This window comes from Apostichopus japonicus, chromosome 19 (genome assembly GCF_037975245.1).
Source record: "Apostichopus japonicus isolate 1M-3 chromosome 19, ASM3797524v1, whole genome shotgun sequence".
Lineage (NCBI taxonomy): Eukaryota > Metazoa > Echinodermata > Holothuroidea > Aspidochirotida > Stichopodidae > Apostichopus > Apostichopus japonicus.
In genome coordinates this window covers 23,384,723-23,410,489 of record NC_092579.1, presented here as the reverse complement: position 1 = coordinate 23,410,489, position 25,767 = coordinate 23,384,723, and the positions used below count along the sequence as shown (strand labels likewise).

At 35.5% G+C, this 25,767-nt stretch overlaps 1 long non-coding RNA gene across 1 annotated transcript; it reads right to left on the bottom strand.

The window, feature by feature from the left end:
- LOC139959480 (uncharacterized) lies at window positions 1–24,357 on the bottom strand. Its single transcript, XR_011790135.1, has 3 exons — window positions 22,515–24,357; window positions 15,007–15,115; window positions 1–215 (listed from the first exon to the last, which is right to left on the bottom strand). It is a non-coding gene; the product is annotated as an uncharacterized lncRNA (long non-coding RNA).
- Window positions 24,358–25,767: the final 1,410 nt, after the last annotated feature.

The following is a 25,767-nucleotide window of genomic DNA, read 5'->3' as shown; positions in this document are numbered from 1 at the left end:
ACATTTAAAATCTTCAAACAACGACTTGTCCAGACTTGAAACAGTCGAGAGATGTGAATTACAATGTTCGTTTTTCCACAGATACAATCACAGCTTTGCGGAGAATCAGCCTAAAACTCACATCGAATTGGAGGCCTCTTTCAATCTTCTAATCTCCTTAATTTTGTTAGACGTCTAACTGTATCTGCAATGAGTGTACTTCTCTGTTCTTCATACTTGAGTAAAGGAAAACGTTATATAAATTTATATATATATATATATATATATATATATATATATATATATATATATATATATATATATATATATATATATATATATATATATATACATACATACATATACATATATATATACATACATATATATACATATATATATATACACATATATATATATATACATATATATATATATATATCATATAAACGTACACATGTATATATATAGACATATACATACACACAAACATGCATCTACGACAAGCTTTGTAATGTGTTTTCATTGTTAAACACCAAACCTATTCAACACTTGGCAATTATCCAAGACATCGAGGGGTTTCTTAGCTCCAAATGAAATTTATGGCAAAGCTGTTGTTTACATCTATGAACTGCTTCGAGCAATCTAATTTTCCAGGCTCTCCACAAACGTGCTTTCGGAATTTCAATGTGTGAGAAGTTCAAGTTGAGGACAATTATAGACTACGATGAAGCGAAGAAGGAGAGAGAAAACTCAAAATAAATAAATAAAAAGACACATAAAACAATGTGATGATTAAGTTTACATGAAGATTAATGGCACAGTCTGGCATTAAAAGATACAAGTATGGTTTGATGTTTAAATGTGTACTAATTTGTATATGCAAACAATATTCTTCGTTGTTTAATTGATTTAAACGTTAGTAATGAGTTTTTATTATAGTTTATTTCTGGTAATTGAGACCGTATAAAACTAGACAATGATGACAGAGAGATTTTTTATTATTAATATATATTTTTAAGACTAATTTATCTACGGTAGATAGTAGACGCATGGAAGTATTAAAACCCTGTACTGAATGTTACTTTGTGTCAATGCCGCGTTGTTCACTGAAGAAATTAACTATAGTAATGTAACGTTCGACCATTTATCTCATCGAATTAAGTTTAAATATTAATACGTATATATATACACACACACACACATATATATATACATATATATATATATATATATATATATATATACATACATGTACATATATACAATGTATACATATATACATATATATATCATACTAAAAATAGATGCGCGCAAGATGGCCCCATGCATGTATACATGACGTCACTTAAACTAGCGATCATTACGTTTGATTAACCACTATCACTACATGCATATCCCATAATATGCTTGGATACTGTACGACTGTAGACGGACATGTACATTGCACAAGCTCCAGTTAAACACGCGGCTACAGTTTGTGTGTTGGCCTTATGGCAGGGGTTTCTAACTGGGGTGCATGAACCCCCAGGGTGTGCGTGAGTCCATCCCAGGGGGTTCGTGAGACGTTTCTGAAAGTCAAAAATAGACTAGAGTACTTTTTGTTGAACGAAAATCTGATATATCATATAATTTAGTAATGTACAAAAGTCGTACCTATCGACAAACTCTACAATATTACACTATGAACTTGATCTTTTACGAAACACTGTTATGCGTATTATAGTATAATAATGACTCAGATCGTGTCACGAAAAGTTTGGGGTTCGTGGACAACTCTGACATCCACAGGGGGTTCGTGTGGGGAAAAAGTTAGGGAAAACCTGCCTTATAGTGTTATTGATCAATTAGAGTAATAAGTCACTTATATATGTTTACGTCATGTCTTAGTAAAGTGGGTGCATATTTGTTTTATTACATTACTATAGCCTGTAGGGACACTCTGTCTATGGTAACTTTGTATATATCACAAATATAACATCAACGCAATGACCACGTTGAAAACGCAAGTATACGGTAATCATAACTAGCATCCTTAGCGACATGCAGTATTAATAGAAGTTGTAATTCAAATCACATGACGTCAAAAGTGACGTCAATGATAAAAGATATGGCATTGAACAAGGTCGCATATTTGTTGCTTTCTCGATTCGATTACCCATATTTTTTGACTGTGTGGAGTGTTTCATACACGGGGAAGTACTGCCATGCGGAAGACGTATATCAGTATCCTAAGCACAGTGGCCCTGTAGGCATAGTGAACTTAAATAGTACGATAGGCTCGAAATTGTCACATTTTGTGACTTTGCTTCAAGCATGTATCATCATCCCCCTTTTGTTCAGGCTTTCTATAGTATTTCATTTCTAAGTACCATTTGTAGGTGCACTTGAAACTTCATTCTTTCGTTGCTCTGGTTGATATCACTGAATAAACGCACTATACATGAGGCAACAGAACAAATAAGTTAAGAAAACTATTGTAATGGTGGTATCAATTTTAGCAAATTGTTAAACAGAACTATACAAATCAAAACAAAATAATAGTAATAGCCTAATCTCATGAATGAAACCAGTGATTTATTGTACGAAAAGCAGGTGTATTTAATTGCTTTGAGCAAGTGTCACGTGATATTAAATTCAAAATACACCGATGCCATGTTGCAAAAGTGCGTAGAGGTTTCGATGACTTCATTACAATAGACTTCGGCTTGTTTACCAGAAATAGCTGCTATAATATAAATGTCCTGATTTTCTACTATGAGATATCATGTTTGAAAGGTATTCAGAGTTTGACCTTCGACCTCCACCAAAAACAATTGAGTTCTTCTATCCAATATAACGCATCCGCATGCCAAGTATGAAACATGTCCATGCTTCCTAACTTGAGATATCGTGTTTACAAGGTTTTCAATAGTTGACCTCTGTTGACCTCAGGAGAACTTTGACCTCCAATAAAAAGAACAGAGTTGTATTACTCAACACAACACATCCAGTTGATATGTATGAGAAGTATCCATGCTTCCTATTTTGAGATAAAGTGTTTAGAAGGTTTTCAGTATTTGACCTCTGTTGACCTCAGATGACTTTCCACCAAAAACGATCTGTTTCTTCCACTTAATATGACATATCTACGTACCAAGTATGAAAAGTATGCATGATTCCTATCTTGAGATATCATGTTTTACAATGTTTTCAGTGTTTGATAAAATTCTCCTTCTGAATATGATCTAAGCACATGCCAAGTATAAAAGTATTCATGCTTCCTATCATGAGATATTGTGTTTACAAAGTTTTCAGTATTTGACCTCTGGTGACGTCAGATGACCATTGACGAATTCCACCAGAAAAAAATAGAATTTTTCTACTAACTATAACGCATCCACTTGCCCAAGTGTGAAAAGTAACCATGATTCCTTTCTTGAGATATCATGTTTACAAGCAGTGTTCGACTTATGGCCAAAAAATTGCATAGCAACAAATTTCGACAATTGCTATACAATATTTTTGTTGCATAGCAGTTCCCCAATATTGAATAGCAGTTTTGAAATTACCACAAAACGGACCAAATGTTGGCGATCAATGTATTAACTAGAAAATGTTTGTTTATTATTATTATTTATACTAGTGTTGCTACGATAATCGTTTTCAATATCGGTATCGGCCGATATTTGCAATATCGGCAGCATATCGGTATCGGTAAAATTTTGCCTAATTGCCGATAACAGCAAACCGATATTGAACTTTTCTTTTTAACAGCAGAGCTACCTGTACTTATTTATACTTGCAATGATTTGCTAATCTGCCCAAGACGATCCATTTCTTTAGCGTCAGTTAAACTCAGATTCATTTTCGATTAATATCCATGGAAACCTGACTCTCCGTAACATCTAAAAACACGTCTACGGCGCGCGAATATAATCAATGACCTTCGTGAACCTTGGCCTACACACAGCATTAGTGCAGCATATATACACTGTACTAACCATTCATTTCCTCGAAGGCCTCCGTGAAAACCTTGAACATGATGCACAGTTCAGCAGTGTTGGAAAACCTTGTTCAATTTCCCGCGAACACACTGCCGATTTCCCGCCGGTGTTCGCCTGCCTAGCACGCGTAACGTGCGAGCATAAAGGCGTGGTGTCCAGGGGCCCGTCTTAGGGCTATGGTGGGGTCATGGGGTAGAACCCCTCGTGGGGATCCTGGGGGCGAAAGCCCCCGAAAATTATTGTCATTTTTTGCGATGTCTGGCGATGAAAAAATTCGCAGTTGAGGATGCAAAATACTGACAACTTTTTTTATTTAAATTGTCACGAAACTGATGAAAATTTGAAAATGACAAGTTAAAGTAGCTATATTATGTTATAAAATGAAAAGAGATTTAATCTGTCTTTCAATCTTTAAAAAGTGCAACTTACAAAACTTCCGATATTATGAAACAAACAACGTTCAGCAAAGCCCTTGTTTCTAGACTGCCTAACAATGAATAGCGTGCACTATGCGTACATTTTTACAACTGCAGTGTTTAACCCTATACCCAACTACTGTACCACGGTACATGTGCTGCGAATTTGCCCAGGTACCTTCCCAACAACTGTGAGCTCATCCCTTGTGTAACACCTGTTTGTTAACATTTTTTTGGCACGTTGCCAGGGAACCATTTAGTTACGTGAGATCCGTAACCGCAGAGGTGGTTAGGCTATTTGCTTTACACTTAACTATGGTAGGATATTATTTTTTTCAGGTTTTTTTTTTTCGCTATACGGTCAAGTGAATAAGTTGTACATTGAGTATAAACTCAATAAATTATAACTTCTACATTGTGATCGACAGTTCGTAAGTTAAGGTTTGAGTGTTTGTTCCCAAATCTGACTAGGAATTTGTATCGCACAAATCGGCACAATGTGCGATGCTGATTTGGAAACGTCTCGCAAGTTTGTCGTTTTGGATCGCATTTTGCGATGCGATACCGGAAAAATCGAACACTGTTTACAAGGTTCTCAGTTTTCGACGTCTGGTGACCCCAGATGACCTTTGACCTCCACAAAAAGACAATCGGGTTCTTCCTCTCAATATATATGACGCAATAACATATGAAGAATAAGCAGTATCCATGGTTACTATCTTGAGATATCATGTTTACAAGCTGGTTGTCATATATACATACACACATTATTACACACACACATACACCCCATCATAATTGCATGGTTACGATAATCATCGAAACCAGTACTGCAGTGAGAGAAAGAAAAAAAAAACAAAAAAAAAACCTCTTCGGTGAAATTTCAACACTAGGTTGTTTTATCAGCTGTCTTATGTCAGCACTCAAAATTCTGTGTCTGCAATGTTTTAATATTTCAGCAATAACGAGATAATTGATGGGCATTGTCGTTGGTTAAGTGGATATTAAAAAAAGAAAACGCCGAAAGGAAGTATCTTATAAAAAATGAATTAGGAAAATTCCTAGAACTAATAAACCCGTTTAAAACAATTTATAGCCCAAGGGCTAGATAATAAAAATCATATAAACGGACTGCAGGATGTATATCAATGCTTAAAATGAACAGGATGGTGCAAAATTAAGTCATGATTACTTAACTTGAACGAAAGGTTTCTACGTTAAGTATAGACTACGCATGCGTGCAGAATAGAACCTTTCATCCAGCATATCAGATCATTTGGCTTAAATAGTTACGTTTTATTACAAATAGAATAATAATCAGAGTACTATAATTTTCGAAAATTTACTGATTTCGTTCTTTCGTATTCTAAGGTGGCCCCTCTTTGCAATTGAACCTAACCTATGAGCGTTGCAAATAACATAAAGTACTGGCGTGTTCAAAGTGGGGGCAAACTCACATCGTCTGTCGTGGGGGGGGGGGAGCGGAGGGAAGGGAAGGGAAGCGGAGGGGGGAGGATTCAGTATAGCTCCCTATTAAAAACCTCACACAAACATTCAAAAGTAGTTATTTGCACATGGGCCTTGTGTTTGGAGAATGTACCATTTGATGTCTAAACTTTCGGGGGGTGGGGGACCCCACCCCCCCGAACGCACGCCACGCCAACAAATTTAAATTTTGAACTGATCTATTTGTTATTTTGTAGTTATTCTAGCTTATGAATATTTCTAAACGGGGTCCCAGTGACATATTTGTCCTCACGGCCAGGCCTGCATGTCCGTCGACGTCCCTGTCTGTAGTTTGCATTGGAGTGTAACTTTTTATCATAGTTGGATATTCCTCAGCCTGTATCTTAGACTTTTGTTCCTTAACCAAAACTAATTTGCCTGAGGCTACTAATGAACAAGTTATTAACTATGCGATACGTAATGCTTTCACCTCAATATACCTCAATCTACCTCAACATATGCATTTTATGTTAGTGACTTTTAAGACAAGAGACTTCTGTAGCAGGCTAAATGCTCAGTAGTTAAATTAATCATGATAATTCGATAATCCCTGCAGGTTTATAGGTCGAAAAGCCTGGTTTATTGGTGATAAAACCCGGCCGATTTACTTCATCGTTGAGCATTTGGCTTGCCGTGGACTCATTCAAACTTAATGTACAGCGGTATACATCATCCCTACCTCGATGAACCTCAATATGCACGGTATATAGTAGTTTATAATCTTATCAAACGTAATGTACAGTGGTTATACCTCATCCCTACCTCGATGAACCTCAATATGCACGGTTTATAATACTATAGTAACGTTAAAGGCAACATTTATCCTATATCTAGCAAACTTACTGTATACAATGCTTGAAGCCCTATATAAGTGTAGGCTGTATGCATTTCTCAATTCGATAACTTAAAGAACTTTACAACCATATCAGGTTGACCGTTTAATTGAATAGTTTAGATTTCACGTATAGATCAACGAAACTATTTACTTGGATGGTTGATTCTACTAGTAGCTATAACTATAGCTTGCCATACATTTAATCTGAACTTGTTTCGAAAGACGTCCCCTTTGTTGTTTTGTTTTTTATAATTAAATGCATGACAGGTTGAGTTATTTCTAATTACCCTCTAAAGCACATTCTTAACGGTATAGTTAATTATATTTCAACTGACTTTATTAATTATTCATTTCCAAACGTAAAGAAAAAGAAAGTAAATGGAAATTTCGTTTTCGATGAATAAATATTACTCTTAGCTGGAATCTGGAAGGAAGTAAGGTAGCTATTTTTTTTTATTTGTGCGTTTTATCTGTTATCTGTCAAGCCCGATGGGAGGGGGACGGGGGGGGGGGGGCCGGAGCCGTGTACCCTCCTTTCTTCAACCTCATTCAAGAAATGTAAATGTAGTTATTAGCAAAACGTTTCGTGTTAACTTAATTATAAACCTAACTGATAGCCTTCATAAGCCTCAGAGGCAAAATATGTCACCAAAACAGAACTATCATTGTTCGATACAGGTGACAAATGCCTACAGTGGATTAACGACAATCCTTATACTGGTTTCGAACCTCTGGACATACAATCAGCGTCCATAGCCTTGTGTTCGCATATAAGTGGGAGGCCCGGTGGAGGTTGGAAGCTTTTTCACTGTTCTGGATTTTCAAACTCAGTATATATATATGCGTGCAAGCTGCATATATATATATATATATATATATATATATATATATATATATATATATATATATATATATATATATATATATATACATATATATATATATATATATACATATATATATATATATATATATATTCATATATATATATATATATATATATACATATTTATATATACATACATAAATATATATATATTATACATATGCTATATTTAGCTTTAAAGTGTATTTAGTTTATGCTAAAAAGGCATGAACGTAAATCGAGCAATCGTTAATTACTTGCTCTGAAACTTCACCCAAATAAAAATGAATAATTACTGGATTTTATTTTCATTCTTTTAAATGCTACAGAGAAATCTCATCTACCGACAACATCTTATTTTACCCCGCCAGCTTGCACGCAAACCACATGCTATGGCAGATTCGATGACAAAATGTCCCGTGCATGTCTGTACAACATTACCCTTGTGGGCCTAATAGGTTTGCCTATAATGAGATCAAGCGATACATGTGACCCACTTGTCGACTAAGGTATAGCATCTATTTCTCTTTATGTTTCTGTATGTGTGTTACACTTATTTAAAGAAATTCAAGGCTATTGGATATCGTGATACATTTGAATAATGTATCGCCAGTGGCGTTAATGAACAAACAGCTTAAATTGATTGATTGTATAAGTTATTCAAACACTGACGTCAGCAATCGAAATAAACGAGATTATTTTCCATATATATATGTAAGCCAATTTTCTGTTCGTTATTTTTTCTTTGATTCATTATATTCCATATGATGCCATGATAATAATAATAATATTTTTTTATTTTAAATCTTGTAGAAAATTGTAATTTTTATCCAGTGGCATTGAAGGCTCATATGTTTATAGAGCAGCGCAACCTAAATTGGATAAATTAAGTACACACTTCGAATTAATCGTTCATGGCTGACGTCATCATCAAACATTGTTGGCATAGAAACAAAAAATCGGTGCAATGTATAGTCTACTGTACAAATCTATAACATAAGGTTCCATCAATGGATCACACTGGGTAGCATAACGTAAATACTGACTGTGTAATGAGGGGGGGGGGGGGGGAGTGGGGGCAAGCCTGATCGGTTCGCGTAGTTATATCGACATACTAGAAATGGGGATAAAGTATAGCTGTAAAGTAGAGAAGCAAATAAGTTCTGCAGATTGGGAGAGTAAACAAAATTAAAGAAACTTGAGCCAGCCAGGGGAAAGGTGACATCACTGGGGTGGAGCTGCCCCAACCCTGGCAAAACCACCCTTCCATGAGTATTTAGTCATAAGGAAAATGAAAAAAAACTCTTCCGGTGGCTGGGCTGTTCCACGGAATTAAATTTTACTTCCAGAGTTTTCTCACAAGCCATCGTCTAGCCTAAACGAGCCTCCCCCCCCTCACCCCTCTGTCAGAGCCAAAGCCTCCTCCCACCGGAGTTTTCTCACAAGCCATTGCCTATCCTAAACAAGCTCCTCCCCAACCCCCTCTGTCAGAGCGAAAGCCTCCTTCCAGATTTTGAAGCCAATCTTGTCGAGAGTTGACTTTGAATTATTCTCTGTGTGGTTGTTAATTAGCAGCTACCCTAAAAGGATGAGGTCCTTAATAAGGGGGTCGAGGAGAAGGGTTTCTTTTAGAAATGATTTGGAACAAAGTGTTCCTAAAGAGGGATGGTATTGGCTGCTTCAAGCAGCTTTTTTTACGTAGAGATAATTTATACCCAGGGAGATTAAGGCAAAATATTATGGCAGTGCTATGAAATAATATTTAATTTAGAAATTTGATATTTAGTACAGCTGTTAAAGCAAATACTGCCGTAGATAATAACAGAACTTAATTGTTTGTGTTGTAAGTTAAGATAAGGATATGGGGTGGCGTATAAATACTGCTACTAATAATAATAGTTATAATATTATAATATTAGGGGATATACATTGTTTCATTACGGACCCAAATTGTGACGTAACAATAGCCTATGCTCATTGAACCGATATGATTAAAGTCATTTAATTGAGTAAGATATAAATAGCATTGCCTTAGTCTTTGTTGTTTTTCATGGAAAGTATAAGCAAAGTTCCTTGCATATATTATACAGTTACAAATGAATGACTTTCTGCCAACCTTTGATTAAACACACACCAAAAAAGGCGTATTTCACAATTTATACAACTATGCAATTTATGTCATCATATTGCTAAATATATTGAGATTTGTCAATAAATCAACGGCAAAATTCAATGTGACGGCAGTCTCAAACAATCTTTTCTTTCTTAGCTGTTTTTATTTGTTGTTGTACTTTTCATCACGTTTTATGGGTTTCTTAGGGAATTCTTTTACATTCTACAAAAAAAGAATATTGTCATTCATACACTGTCTGCAATTGTCTTCACTTTCACTGTGAACTTTAAATTCAGATCCTTAATATCCGAGCATATTATATAGCCTCGTATATTGTATTCGATATATCTCATGCATATATCGGGTGTGTGGGTTGATTTCTTGGAAACGTCGCCCCCGGAGGCCGTAACTTGATTAGCGCCAATTAAGTTCACTTCCCTAAACTAATGCCAACAATCTGTCGGCAAAAGTGCTAGGACAGAAACACTATCTCGAACTAAGGCGGATATAGATGTCATTAAATTATGGTTTCATTTTTATTTTGTACCCTCGTTTTTGTTTAGTTCAGTAGCAATTACCCTTGCATGACGAAAATTTTCAAATATGATAGGAAAGGTTAATCGGCAACTACATAGAAGAAAAAGTAAAAACCCAGTGCCACTGAGCAAAATATATGTTACAATGAAACTCACTCGTTCATAAAGTACTTTTCAATGAAGCTTGTGTGGCCAAATTATTACATTTTGTCAGAGAGGAGGGGAAGTGAAATGGGCAACATAATAATCAACTCAGTGGCAGCATCAAGATCAACAACAACATCATCATCAACAACAACATCATCATCAACAACAACAGCAACAACACGATCTGTCTAAATATGAACTTCACCTTAAGGAAGTCTGGTTTCTGCACTTTTCTAGAAAATGCAGTATTCTGGTCCAAATCGCCACACGAAAAGTTTGTAAAACATTCCCAGTTAAAATAGGAATATACATGCAAGTCAAATTCACTATTGAATATATATATATATATATATATATATATATATATATATATATATATATATATATATATATATATATATATATGCAACTATTACAAAATACCATCTTTGGTTTACTTTTCGATGGGAATCAAATATAGTTCAACTCATTATATAAACAAAGAGGCTTAACAGCCTGTAGTTATGAAATCTCCAACCGCAACTAAAGATTACGAAATCGATTTTTTTCCCTTCATAACAACGAGACCAAAATAGCTAAACGGCGAGGTTTCTTTTCTCTCTGAAATAACTAGTGTAATTGTTTATTCTCACACAAGATAGACAAATCTATTTTTGTTAATCTTTTATCTAAAAAAAAATACAATTACTAAAAATAAATGTGACTTAAAGAACGAATGTTTATTAGTGACGCGTTTAAAACCGATGACGGGGTTCCTTTTCGCGGAACTGTTCTGTAAGGTATAGTAAAAGTAGCAAAATAAACTCTATAGCCGTTTATGGTTGAGATAACTTCATATTGCTGATTAAGGGATTTCCTTTACACTTTTTTGTCAAAATAGTAAAAACCAATTATTGTAGCTGATGAAACTTTCCAAAATGTTCAAAGTGGAAGCCTAGAAGCTACACTGTAAATCTAAACTGCGCCACCCCGGTTTATGCTATAGTGATTTCATCATTTGGTTATTTATCTGATGCAATAACTTGATAAATAAAGTAACATTTAGTCCCTAGCTAGCATTGTATGCACTTTTATAGGCTAGGCCTGTATAGATACATCTGTAATGGAAATTAATGGCGGGATTTCCCGATGTAAGATCATGAGGCTGCCCCTTGAGAAATTCTCAGGGAGCTTAGATGCTTGCATTTGTATTCCATTTCTCTGTTGTTGTTTTTTTTATAATAAAAAACTAGTCATTTTCTAAATTCAAATGGAATAAACAAATGGAATGTTGATTATGTTCGGTCCATTATGTTCGATCCATAATTACCATATTTATCGCCAACTGCCAAAAAGGGCTTTTTTTTTAAATAAAAATAATTAGGTCATAAAACTGATAGAGAAACTGGGCGGTAGTGTTGGTGGTTTATGTGTTTAACGGGTTAAGAGTTTTATCCGTGTCTACAACCTTACCTTCTCTTTATTGAGCTAGAAAGTTGTAAAAACAAAAATGATTTTATTGGGGTTGGGGGGGGGGGGGGGCACGCCCTCTCCATTCCCGTTGCTACGTGCCTGTTTATGATTTACATCTCTGTTTAACAGTGTGTTAAGTGCAACAATTTCACTGTCTTACGATGTAACTTCTTCTTTTTTTTTCATTTCTGCCTTTGCAGTACAAAAGTACTGGACACAACCAGCTTCATGAAAGGGTAATAAATTAAGATAGTATTATTAAGATATTAAGATACGCCGTTCTGGCATTGGCTTTAACCTGCATCTTTGACGGTAATTGAAACCCTGTGTTAGCTGTGTTTATCAAACCCAACCACCATTATTAGACTTTAGAGATAAACAATTAAGAAACTTGGATCTTATTCCATTTGGGAGATATCACAAAATTCAATGATCCCTTCATCACCTCCAATGGTTGACGACTTGATCTCAAGTCTAAATATGACATCATTTATAGCCACATGTTGTTTGAAATTGTTTATGCTGTCTATGTTTATTGCAATTATCGTTTATTTTCTGTTATCAAGCTGGGTTTTGAACCTAAAATATAGGACCTCGCTGTAAGCAGGGATTCCATAACAACTCCCTGCTGTAAGTTAGGATTTAAGACACTATTGTGATAGTGCTGATACGAGAGGGTGCAAGAGGGGTATACTGCGGGGTGTCATGAAGTTACCAAAACCATTATTACTTGAATTCGAACAGCAACAGAAAAATCAGGCTAATGATTCATTGTCCTTTAGCGATCATTAAAATATCACAATATTTAACCGACATATCTACTAGATTTTTCTATTAAAATTTGATCGTTTAAAGGCTAGATAAAGTTGGCATCAGGAGTCGGATATTTCCGACTGCAATAAAAGGCTGTTTCTGTTTACTCCTCATAATCGTTCTATCTTTATCGTAGACCGCACAACCCGTCTCTTTAAAAAACACCTTTCCTCAATTTATCACACGTAACGTTTAATTAAGGGTATTCTAAAGTCTTCACTGTATGACTATGTAGCCTATCTGACCTTTTCAACTTCGAACAATCAAAACTGGCCAGTCGAACTGCGCTGGCCAGTCAGGCTGACCGCTAATTGACCTATTCTACTTAGTGACATAACAAATAAGAACGCAATGATTTATTACTATATAAGCAGCATCTACGGTTGTATATACATTATGAAATAATTGCTAGTTTATTGTATAATATTGTTCATCGTGGCAGAATGTACGGAACGCCGTTCGTGCTAACTTGAAGGCATGATTAATAATATTCCATTGTTGAGTAAAGACCGACTAATTCGTTCCGTTTTATTTACACGCCAACGATTAATATGCTTTAAAGCAGTCGGTTGAGATTATAGCGTGATTTCTCTTGTATCGAATCACCTATAAATACTACGGTATTTAAAGGAAAACTTCTTAGTTATTGAGCAATGTCTATAGACATATTGTACTTTCAAAGCAAAGGTAGCTAGCTTACCTTGTATATAATAACCTGGTGAAGGTGGTAATGCCGTTAATTAACTGTTTTTAGACTCATTATACCTTCTGTGACGAAATGATAAGCTTGATACGACTTCGAACAGAACATGTCTACTGTTAGTTGAGTACGTCTGGTATCAATGGTAAACAACCTGCCCCCCCCCCTCCCCCCGGTGCAGCAATAGCAATGGCCCCAAAGGAGAGTCAACTTTCACCCGAGCCCAACTGTGGTTTCGGCTTGGATGAGAATTCACTTTACATTTGCCACTATAGACGCCTATAGATATGGCATTCTCGGGCTTCCTCTGTCGAGGAGGACACGGTTTGTTTGAATTTCCAGTTTGGCGACGGGTATCGGACTGAGAGAAACTTTAAGAACTGAGTACTGAACACTAGTACTATTTAAGAAATGAATCAAATCTAATGATTTTAAAACTTGTTTACCGCTGACTGTTGGTCCTTTACACCCCAGCACCCCTCCCCCGATGGGTCCGTGTACCGGGACCCCTCCCCCGGTGGGTCCGGGCCCCGGGATATCGGACCCGCCACACCGACCCGAGTTACGTCTATGTCGGTGTGATTGTGTAAGGCAACGTGTTGCTGCACCTGTGATTATAATTAGGTGAGTTGTATAACAACTATTGAGCTGAATCACAATATTGTGTAACAAGGCTGGAAGATCGCCCGTTAGAAATTCAGATTTCGTAACCCTCTGTTATTTCAAATTCTCAAATGGTTATTTCTGGCAAAAGATGCGTATGGCGTGGATAAGCACTTTGAGTCAGACTAGATGTCAATCACAGGAATATATTCCCGGTGGTTTTACAGGGTAAAGTTTTGGGGTGGGGGGTGATACCTTTGTCGAAATGGTTACCTTCGGTACTTTTCACATACATATATCTCTGTATAGACGCTGTATGTTAGTCCAATATAAGCAGACTGTATTGTTAATACAAACAATTAATACCAGAGTTTGTAAGTATTGATTTACATAAATATTTTATTACAGATCCCAATCAAGAACTCCGTTCTAGTGTCAAGATATACGGGCCATCTTTATATAACTTTTTACATGCATGTAAAAATAAATAAATAAATATACCTAACGAAAGGCTACAGGAAGTTAACGGTTAACACAATGCTTGATATATTCTGACCGAATGAATGAATTTGTGCACTTATACCAATATGGCTGTGAAAAATTGTTGTAAAACCCCTCTTAAATGTTAAAGGGATCTTGCAGTACACGGCTAAAGTAGAATGTGTAACAAAATTACTTGAGATTTAAATGAAATGCAAAAATAACATCTGTATTTGTTTTTTTTGGCACAATGCCAAAAGTGACGAAAAAGCTGCAAGTGTCATTCCCATATAAGAAGTATTGTACAATATTATTTCATGAATGTTTAGAGCGTATATTAATTAACGTAACGTGTCAAAGGTCATGAGGTCAGGCTCATGTAACTTTAACTTGGTTGGTTTATGATGATCTATGTGCTTCCAGTGTGATGACGTCATAGTTGTCATGTGACCATATCTGGGTATGAGATCCATGGATTTGACTACGTGTGCATGTGTATGTGTGTTTTCGCAATCTATGCTATAATTAACATTTATGCCATTAATAATCACTAATCAACAAATTAACACGCTTACCTCATCATGTTTATTCCTTTTCATTCTGTCATTCGTGATTGCTTTGTAATTCTCAACGGAAGTAGTAAACGACGCCGCCTTTATGGAGAGCGCGTATAGCTATAGTGATCTGTGGAAAGAGATATAGACAAAAAGATAGGGAGAGTTAATTAATTCTCTAATCTACATATCGAAACTTTTCGAATAATTCATTTGCTGACGACTGATGTCATTTGTCCTCGTTAAATTGATAAAACTCGTGACGGTATAGATTATTATATAGAACATCAAATCAACACAGCTATATATGATAGTTCATTTTTAAGAGAATTGAATAATTTGTCCAATAAAACATATCAAGAACGCGGTAAACATGATCAACTTCATACTTAATTCAACATCCCACATCCTGCACATTATGAAGTTATAAATGTTCGCAGTTTATTAAACATTATGTATGATATAGGGATAGTGACGTAAAACGAGGTATATATCATCCTGTGTCGAAGCTTCGAAGGAGAACATATTCCAAAGATTAAAAATAGTTAAATGCATAGTTTAATAAATCAACACCCCCTTTACAACCAAAAGCTGTAATCCCCGAGACCAATTAAATGTGATATTTATTTTTACTTCGATATGATGATTGGGAAGAGAACATCCCTCCCTCAGTAAATCTCTATGGAGGCCTATACAGGTTTCCTGTTTCACAATTATATTTACGAGTTACCTGACCTTTAAAGCAATTACGGACGATACATAGCGATGGATGACAAGAATGTTTTGAGATCATGTCATAAGAGACGAGTCGAATTAGGGGTGTATATATTACTCGCTAGCTTCAACATAGTGATAGTTAATATATATATATATATATATATATTTTTTTTTAGAAACGTGTTAGAAATCAACAGTATACCATATCTCATGAATATCAAACATGTCACGTTAACGTAAAGGCAACAAGAAACGATGCGAGAGAAAGAGGTGGGTGGAGAGAGAGAGGGATATTTCTGTATGTGAATTGATTCGGTAGATAGATACCATTCCGGTATTATTCCTGCCACTTGAAAACATACAGGTTGCCATGTATATACTAACTGAGCCTGAGCGTGTCATGGTTCCGGGTCAAGTCAAGTGATACAAACACAAGTACAAACGCACACACTATACCACATTTAAGTTACTGTATTCTTGACTCAAGCATTGCACCAAACTGAACGATATATTAGTACATATATATATTACATATATATTATCTATATATTATCTATATATATAGATATATATATATATACTCAGGATAGGCCTTATATACTTAACATTTACATCAATTCATGTTTAAAAGGATGTCCACATGGTTTATTTTTCCTTCACTCTTTCTCTTTACGCATATTTTTTTCGGCAGGTTTTCATTGGACTGAATACAGTCAAGCACGAAATAGCACACATCTGACTTTCCAATGCCAGAACGTGCCTTGCTCTCTTGTTGGCATGAATAAACATGACACGACTCAAGGAGACGGTTTCTACATGCACGCCACATATCTCTGACGTCCCAAGTGGCACCGTAAAAAGCCGGTCGATGGTCAATTCAAGTTACTTTACTTTCTTCGTTCGCAAATTTGAACATATTAATGTCAAGTATCTTATACAGTTGAAAGCAACACAGAAATAACATTTGAAATGTAACATTAAAACTATATGATCCACGTAAACATCAGCTCGTGATACAGGAAATAGTGTGTAGAGTTCCAAGTGCTTTCGAGCTCAGGTGATGGCGTTTGGGCAATGAACTATTCATACACCCTCCCCTATGTACCTTCTCAAGAACTAATTAATCTAAATTACACCGTTTCTACAGTCTATTAGGTATTTGAACAAGGGAAAAAAATGGGCTTGGGGCAGTGACGTCATAATTTTACCATCAATGGATAGTGTCAAATTCAAAGTTATAGTTTGCATTGTTTTGTCACTTTGTGTCAATCTGGACAACCCTTTTAACATATACTTGTAAGCCTGAATTCTAATGGGACATTTACCATAGCATCGCATTGAATCGCATCACGTCACGTCAAGACACATCGCATCGCGCCGCATCACATCACCTTAATATCGTATTGTACTAAAGTAAACTACATACTCTACTTATATATGGTTGAAAGCATGAGTTTATTACTTCATGAAATGCATACATAAACCTACTTTTTGTCAATATGCTGTCCTAATTTCCGATTACCTGATACGTTTTCTTAATAGAATGATGTTGGGAAAACTTTCATCCAGGCGTTAATAATCAGTCCTATTTTTTTTTTCAGAGGAAATGATACATGTCTTAGTTTTTTTCTTCTTTTTAACTTCCTTTCGTGACATATTGGTTTATGTATATGCACACTCATTCTCGTGTGAATCATGGTTGCATGTCATTACAATATAATTAACCGAATTAGAGTGTCTAGTGATATTTATATCCTGTATTAACTACATACGTATTTAAGAGTAGTGCTGCCCAAGATAATCTGTATAGCCTACCACAGCGTCAATGTTAAGCCTAGCTTAAGACCAAGCAAAATTTAGATACCGCTAACACATAGAAATTGTATCAATCAAATCAGCAATGATTAATGCAGAAGATTAGCTTAAACGTGATTTAACTGTCAAAAAACGTGGCAATTCTCTACGTGGTAGGATACATTTGGATAATAGTAGCAAATGTAGGTCTTAGCTCCGGCTCGGATTGGGGGGGGGGGGGGGAGGGGGGTGACAACAGTGCGAGGTGGTGACAATTGTCGTTCCTTAATCGATTTGTCTTGTTTTCTCGCAAAGTGATATATAGTCCTTTAATAATTACGCTGGGGGCAGTTATATAGTTAAGTATCAGTCGGATATGAATACTCCTGTGTTTCCAACGATCCAATTATCTTACCCGTATAATGAACAGACGATGAACTGGATAAGTTTGTCTAAGAAAAACACGATCGAAGAAGTGATTAAATATAAATTAGATGTGTTTGTTTAGTACAGAAGCATCTGTATATAGCTAAATCTATTTTGTACCGCAAAGGCCTAAATATGTATACGAAACTGAATACAACAGAAATAACACTATACACTATAGGATGTTATTTCGATTTGTAATGAATATATGAAACTTTGATCTTCAAAATGGACTGTATTCTTCAACGGAAGGAAAGTGGGATGACTTGTTTACCTCTTTTCTATACACCTTCAACATATCACCAAACCAGTCAAAGCTATGTATATACAGATATCTTATACATAGGAATCCTTGGTGTTTCAATTCTCTGAATTGTTTACAAAAGTACGTGCGTTTTCAACATTTCCGCTGTTTGTAACGATTACATAGGTATCTAGCACCATTGTAAGTACTTGCGAAATGATAACTTGTCTGATATACGATCTCCGATACTATCACTGTATCCTACCGTGGGCGTTAAAGGCCTAAGTTAACGTGTAGGCTGCATGGGAATAACAGATAAAGTATCATTTAGAATTAAAAGTACCAGGGGATATCATATTTAAGCGTGTATGACAAATATCAGGACAACTCATTCTAGTCATTTTGATCACTTTAAGAAACGGGTGTTAATTTTCTCCAGCCCATAAACATGTATAGCCTTATAATGAGTGTTTTGTTTTTCCTTCTTATTCTCCCTTCACTTTGCTCACTCAAAAGTAGATGATCAATTCATTCTGACTTTGTTTAAAGTTTGCTTTGCGTGGGTGATTACATTTGTGCGGGTACAGAGCATTCGCAACCATCAGAGTATAGGCGTATTCATACTATAATTACGGCTTTGGTTTTTTCTTACATTAATATCATTAGAGAACTACCAGTAACTGTCCTTTATATATTATTCATGGAGAACTAAAGCATTCAGATATTTAATATAATAAGAGGGCTGGGTAGATACTTAACCCATAATGATGGTAAAACCACAGTAATTAAACCCATAAGTTAATGGTAATAGCAAGACAGGTATCTCATATGGTCCCGTAATGATGATGTGGTCACGGCACATATCTCATAGTAATCGCATGATCACAACAAGCTTCCCATAGTGACGGCATGATCAAGGCATATTAGACCTAGTAATGGCATGATTACATAGTGATTAGATACGGTAACCAATCACGTATCCCATAGTGATTACATGGTGATTACAAAGGACTCCATCCCAAAGTGATGACATAACTAGTCACTCATTCCACAGTGGGGACATGATCACGGTTCATATCCCGTAGTGATGATATGATCACAATACATGTACCATAGTGATAGCATTAGTACGACACATATCCCCTCTGTATAGGGGTGTCATAACCAACGCACTTAACAGCATAGTTATCGCATAACCACTGCACCAGTCCCATCGTAGCGTAGACTTAACACTGAATTTGCCTTGAATAGAAGACAAATAACACATCACGCTGTGACATGTCTTCTAAAATTGTGTACCATGCATATATACCATACATGTTGGCTTCAATCTCGTTCCATTTACTTATGTCGATTCTTCTCCTTTTTTATTCTCTCTTTGTTCTGTGTCTCAATTTCGTCTTCCGAGATATTGACAAATTCTTTTATTTTCTGATTTTATTTGAATATTGGATCCATATATCATAACTGAAGAAGATATATAATAAAGCAGTTCTTTCGTATTTGGTTTGCAATCCTATCTTATTTCACCAGTTGTAACAAAGCTATAATAAATATTTCTCAATATATTATTACATTTTGAACAAAATTAAAAACAACCCACTTGGATTTTATTTTTAATAAGCAACCATCATATATCAAAAAATTTCACGCCAGACAAGCTGATATAATAACAGGAAATATGACTAGCTGGAAACTAATAGAAGGCCTACCCGAAACTAAAATATTATTTTAACTTATAGTGAATTATTATTTTAACTTATAGTGAATGGCTTACCATTGAAAAATCACTCTGTTTGTTTCTAGGATGCTAGATGGAAGTTTAAATTACTTATTTGTGTTGATTCTGAAAGATTTACAATGCATATTCGCTACCTAGATTCCTATAACAATGAAGTTCTTTAAGTTGAATAATTATTTCATATACTGAAGGTAAAGTCACAACGTTGGTAAATTCCCCATTTGCTCTCAGCATGCAATTATAATGTTAATATAAACAGTTCTGGAAGTCACTATAATTTTTGTTATAATCGAATGCATGAATAAACCAAACTGATTATGTTGTCTTAATTTGATCAATTTTAAACTTAATTTGAGTAGAACGTGATGTATTTTGGTATAAAACAAAATAATAAAAAAAGATTGGGAATTTTCGAGCAAATGCAAAAATCTGACTAAGACTTTATTTATATGACACATGCATAATGAGTCTGAAGTATCTGTTATACACGTCCCTATACCCAGCATAGATCAAGCAGCGAAGGGATGATGACATCACACAACCACGTGATTACAAGTTTGCGCATGCGTGTACCACATAGGCGATTGGAATCTCCATCTAAAAGAACTCAATATTGCAGGACTGATCTGAGGATACCCACCCCACCCACCCACCCCACCCCACCCCCCCCCACAACTGATATTTGGTATGTTCGGCTGGTTATGCGCATATTGCCATAATAAGGTCTATACAACCAAATAAGACCATTGGAACATTAGTTTAGATAGATGTTGTAATGTAATGTCAGAAAGTAAGATTGTTCAGTGTTTTTCGTTGGGAAATTTTCAATTCAGATAGTAAAATTATAGCCTCACCAGTTACAAGCCATCAATATTTTCCCCCAAAATGTATACGCTATATGATCAAGTTGTTCTATTAAATTGTTGTATACATCAGAATAAAAAGGGGCTGATTTATTTCGTTTTGTGAAAGATTTTTGTATGTTTTAGTGTCATATCATGTTAAAATCTATAACATTATATTTACAGACCAAGCGCTGATTTGATATTGTCATTTAGTGACACGTTATTCTAAGTAAACAACCAACATGCGACATAGGACTACTGATATAATCTTTCCTAATGTAATGAAAGCCACTTTTGATATATGTTATATATGTCAGCTACTTAACTATATTCAGTTCTAGTTAACTTAATTCAATACTGTTTGCTTTGGTTTCGGTATACTATACACGCTTCATATATAGGACTGCCTGTTAGTTGAACTAAAGTACAACGATGCATGATGTAATATGTGCCACTACTGTACGATATATATATATATATATATATATATATATATATATATATATATATATATATATATATATATATATATATATATTCGATTTTCAGGACTTCCTGAAATGGTTACATTGTTCATTTAAATTGTTTCATAAGCATGTATTTGAACAACGTATTCGAGTTAAAGCTTATTTTTCATAATTTCTCAAGCTCTCGATCGAGCGGGGGGGGGGGGCGCAAGGAGGGGAGGAAGGGCTCTAACTGATGAGCCTCTCCACATCACCAATCCCCCACCCCCTCCTACCTCTCTCTCTCTGTCTCTCGGCCACACGTTACCCTGCTCAAAAAATATATTATATAAAGACACACATTCAGGACATAGTCAGAGTTAAGTGTAAAGTCGTGGTTTAATATACAACGAAAAAAGAAAAAATGAAGAAAAAAAACCTCCTCGTTCCAAACTACGGGCCGCTTCTATCAATTTGTTTCCGTTTTTCGTAAGAATGTTCAGATCACCAAGTAGAACTTGGAACTGTTAACAAGCAAAGCTGAGGTTTTACACACAAAACGGTTGGATAATTACTCCTCAAAAGAGAAAGGAATTTGTAATTTACTATACCTCGCGTATAGATTCTACCTTATTTTTTATTAATAGTCAAATCGGAGTCTTAATGCTTTTAATGCCCATTTACCCGGGATACGCAGCAAAATTCCTATCTGGAGAATTCCGCAGGTTGGGCAAATTTACATAAATTTAGGCTCAGTGACTGTTATCACGTATTTTCCGAGAAGACTTCAGTTTCAGTTTTGGACTTAAAAAATCAATATTATGACGTATTTGTAGGGCGTCATGGGAAAGGAGGTCAGCTTAAAAAGCGGAATAGATCTCGACCAAACCACATGTACGTGTCTGGTATCCATATGACGTCATTGCGATGATGTCACTCCACAGTTTAATTTATTTAAAATAAAGAAATGTTACCAAGGAAACAATAACGGGTAGAAAGAAAAGACAAAAGAGATGGTATCTGATTTGAATGTTCCTTGTCGCGGGGTCGGTGTAAGTCGGAGGACGCAAATGACGAAGGGAGTATACAGGAGTTGAAGTGTGGTGAATTTATTCACCGGTGTACAGCAGTCACATAATACAAAAACCAAAACCCTGAAAATTGTAAAGTGAAAATTTGTTTTCTTGAAAGTCTCGTATCGAAACAATAACATAATTAAATTGCGACAACGAAGTACTACACGATATGTACATACACTGAAGTGTACGTGACAAGGAAGCCTCGACAATTAAGTTTTAAAGAAACGTGAAACTTACGGGATAATAAACTGGCATTCACCCGGTTTTGCCTGGGTACCTTAACGTATAGACCCTGATGAGAACGTGGCTGACAGAGGTAATAAACTTTGCATACACGGAGTAGCCCAGTTACATACTAACTGCTGGGAACAATACGATTTGGGAACACGACGTTACCAAATTACAGCATAAGTCGGGAACACGAAGTAGCCCACTTTGAACCAGTATGCATTAGTTGGGAACACGGAGTAACCCATTTGAAACGTTACACACTAACCAGTTGGGAACACGGAGTTACCCTTATGGTCTCCTCGCTGAGTATATACTAACTAGGAGAAAAAAAACCCATCCCGCGCTACAGGCAGCCTGCTAACACAGTACACCCTGCTTAGCTAAAACTTACGTAATACAACATGCAGATGATTAACAATTGAAACAGATACCTTACATCGGCACTAGCCTTTTGGAAATACCTTTAACGTGCACAAAGAATGTAAATTTCTCAGTTGTCTTTAAACAAAAGGAAATATCTTAAACATGACCTGACCAGTGACAGCCCCCCCCCCCCCCCTTTTATGAACAAGTTAAACGAAACTGTTCTTCAGTTATTTGTTGCTTTCTCCAGAAGAAATTGTCCTCAAGCGCGGCGGAAATTGCTGATGAGGTGAGGGGTGGGGCCAGAACGTCAGGGACAGTTGGTTAGCTTTTTTTTTTATTTCTTTTGTAAGCACAACAACAAAATATTTACAACAAATAGGCACTTTCTTATAAACAAATTGATATCAAAAGGGAACTTTTTATAATTACCTATAGGGAAATGGGGGGGGGGAAGGAACCTTTCGCTAAGAATAGGGAACTTCTAATTTAGGAAAAGGGTCACTATTCAGGTCAAGGACGGGAATGTTCCCTTGCAACACCACCCGGATCCACTACCCTTGATGTTTCTCGTGATTCACCATACAGGAAGTAATATCTGCCAACAGTACGTCATGGGGATTTACATTCAGAGCTATAGATGTATGTGTTTAGCATCCGGTATGGGTCGAAAAGAGAATGTTTTTTGGCTTTTCATTTGTCGGGGTGTACTTTTTTATATTGGGCTATTCTTGTGTCGTAATCCATGCAAAGGGAAGCTAATTGCTTTCTTAGCCTAAGTGTTAACAATCTGCTAAGAAAAGAAAGACGAAATATGTTCCCTAATAAACTATGTCGATTTCTCACATGCAATGTATACTACAGAGTTAAATTAATAATACAACATAACATATGATCTTTCGTATCAGTTCATCAGGGGGCTGAAAAGCGCAAAATAAATTTTAGCTAGAAAACGTGATTCGGACATGTGACAGGCTCAAGATTAAATAACCGGTACTCTACCAAATGTCTTAGGATCTAACCCAGCCTTTTTCTTTGGTGGTGATCCGTTTATAATTATTTCTTTGCTGGATAGGGGGTTTCCGGACCGGGGTGCCAGTCCGAAGCCAATGTACATTGCAAAACCGGAAAAAACCGGTGTTGACACCGAATTGCATTCTGTACAGCCCAATATTTCGAATCCCGTTCTAGTTGAAACTTTCATTGCTCTTTTCAAATTTATTCAAATCCCCAATCAGGTTTAAGTTGATTTAGTATGTTCATTCCTTACAACCCCCAGTCGATCTTGTTTAATCTTTAACAAATCAGAAAACTGTGAATTTAAAAATGAGATTTTGAAAAAGCAGTGAATTTCTTATAGTCAATCAATGATTTGCGTTGTTAAATTTCATTATATTTCATTGAAAAATCATATATGATATCGGTAACGGTACATATCGGTATCAAACAATTGTTTTTTTTTTATATGATTTTATTATTAATATTATTATTTTTTGGCCGGTAGATGACGTAGCTAACACGTCATCAGTCATATTTATTTTCTTCTCTTTTCAGCTCATTAATAAGAGTGGTTCGAATCACTCTTCCTTTCTTTTCTTTTCCTTTCTTTTTTTCGTGTATTAAAAGTGTCACCAAAATCCAACCTGAACAGACAACATTGTTTTTTTAACGGTCTGCAACATATCAAAACAATATATATATATATATATATATATATATATATATATATATATATATATATATATATATATATATATATATATATATATATATATATATATATATATATATCTATATATATTTATATTTATATATATATATATATATATATATATATATATATATATATATATATATATATATATCATATAACACATATCGTAGGCTAATTCATTATGCCTCACAGCATATACAAGGTTACCTGAAGTTTCCTTTGAAAGGTACAACATATTTAGAAACTCTCGTTGTTGCTTTCCGTATTTTCCTTTTATTTTTAGTTTTTTAATCATAGAGCATATAGAAATGTCTAGACGACGATTTCCTTTTTTTATTTCGAATCATAAACTATTACTTAAGTCCATGATCCAAGATCTTGGACTTAAGGGGGAAATTGGAAGCTCGCTGGGTTTTTTCCCCCTGTTTTTCCCCCCTTTCTGAATCTACCAGTTTCTACCGGTTTCACTTTTTCCACGAAGTGTCCAATCTTCCCCTGACGAATCCATCCTTTTTTTTTGGGGGGGGGGGGGTGGAGGGTCCATATGGAATCAATGATAACTTGCATAGGAACGAAGTTTCACGTGATCAAAACAAATCTAGAATCATAAACAAGATCCTGGATAAGGGAAGATCGGACGCTCGAGGCTCTGTTTTGTATTTTCTGCATCTACTTCCGGTTCCACGTTTTCGAGGAAGTGTCCCATCTTCCCCCTCCATAACCATTACTCAAGTATTATACCCAAATCGTATATACAGAAGTGACGAAAGACTTAAACCTGAAAGAATTGGAAATAGAAGGGGAAAAACCTTTATTTTTTGGGACAAAACTGTTCTGTTTGTGACAAAACTGTTACTATATACGTCGGTAATATGGAGCATAGCCAATTGGTTATAAGCACGTTGATCTGTTAGCTGGATTAATATTTCTTTAATTATGTTATGTTAATATTCATTCATTACTTGGTCAGATCGGCTACTAGTTACAACTCCAATCAAAATGCAGAATTCAGAAAAATTCGATTTTCATATTTCAAAGTGTTTTGCTCACTTCATTTTACGTCAAGAAGATGGAGTCTATAAAACACAACGATATATTTTCCAAGAAATCTAATAGATTATGTAGGCTACTTGTAAACCAAATTAAAGTGAGTTAAAAAGAACAAAAAAGATAGGAGCACGC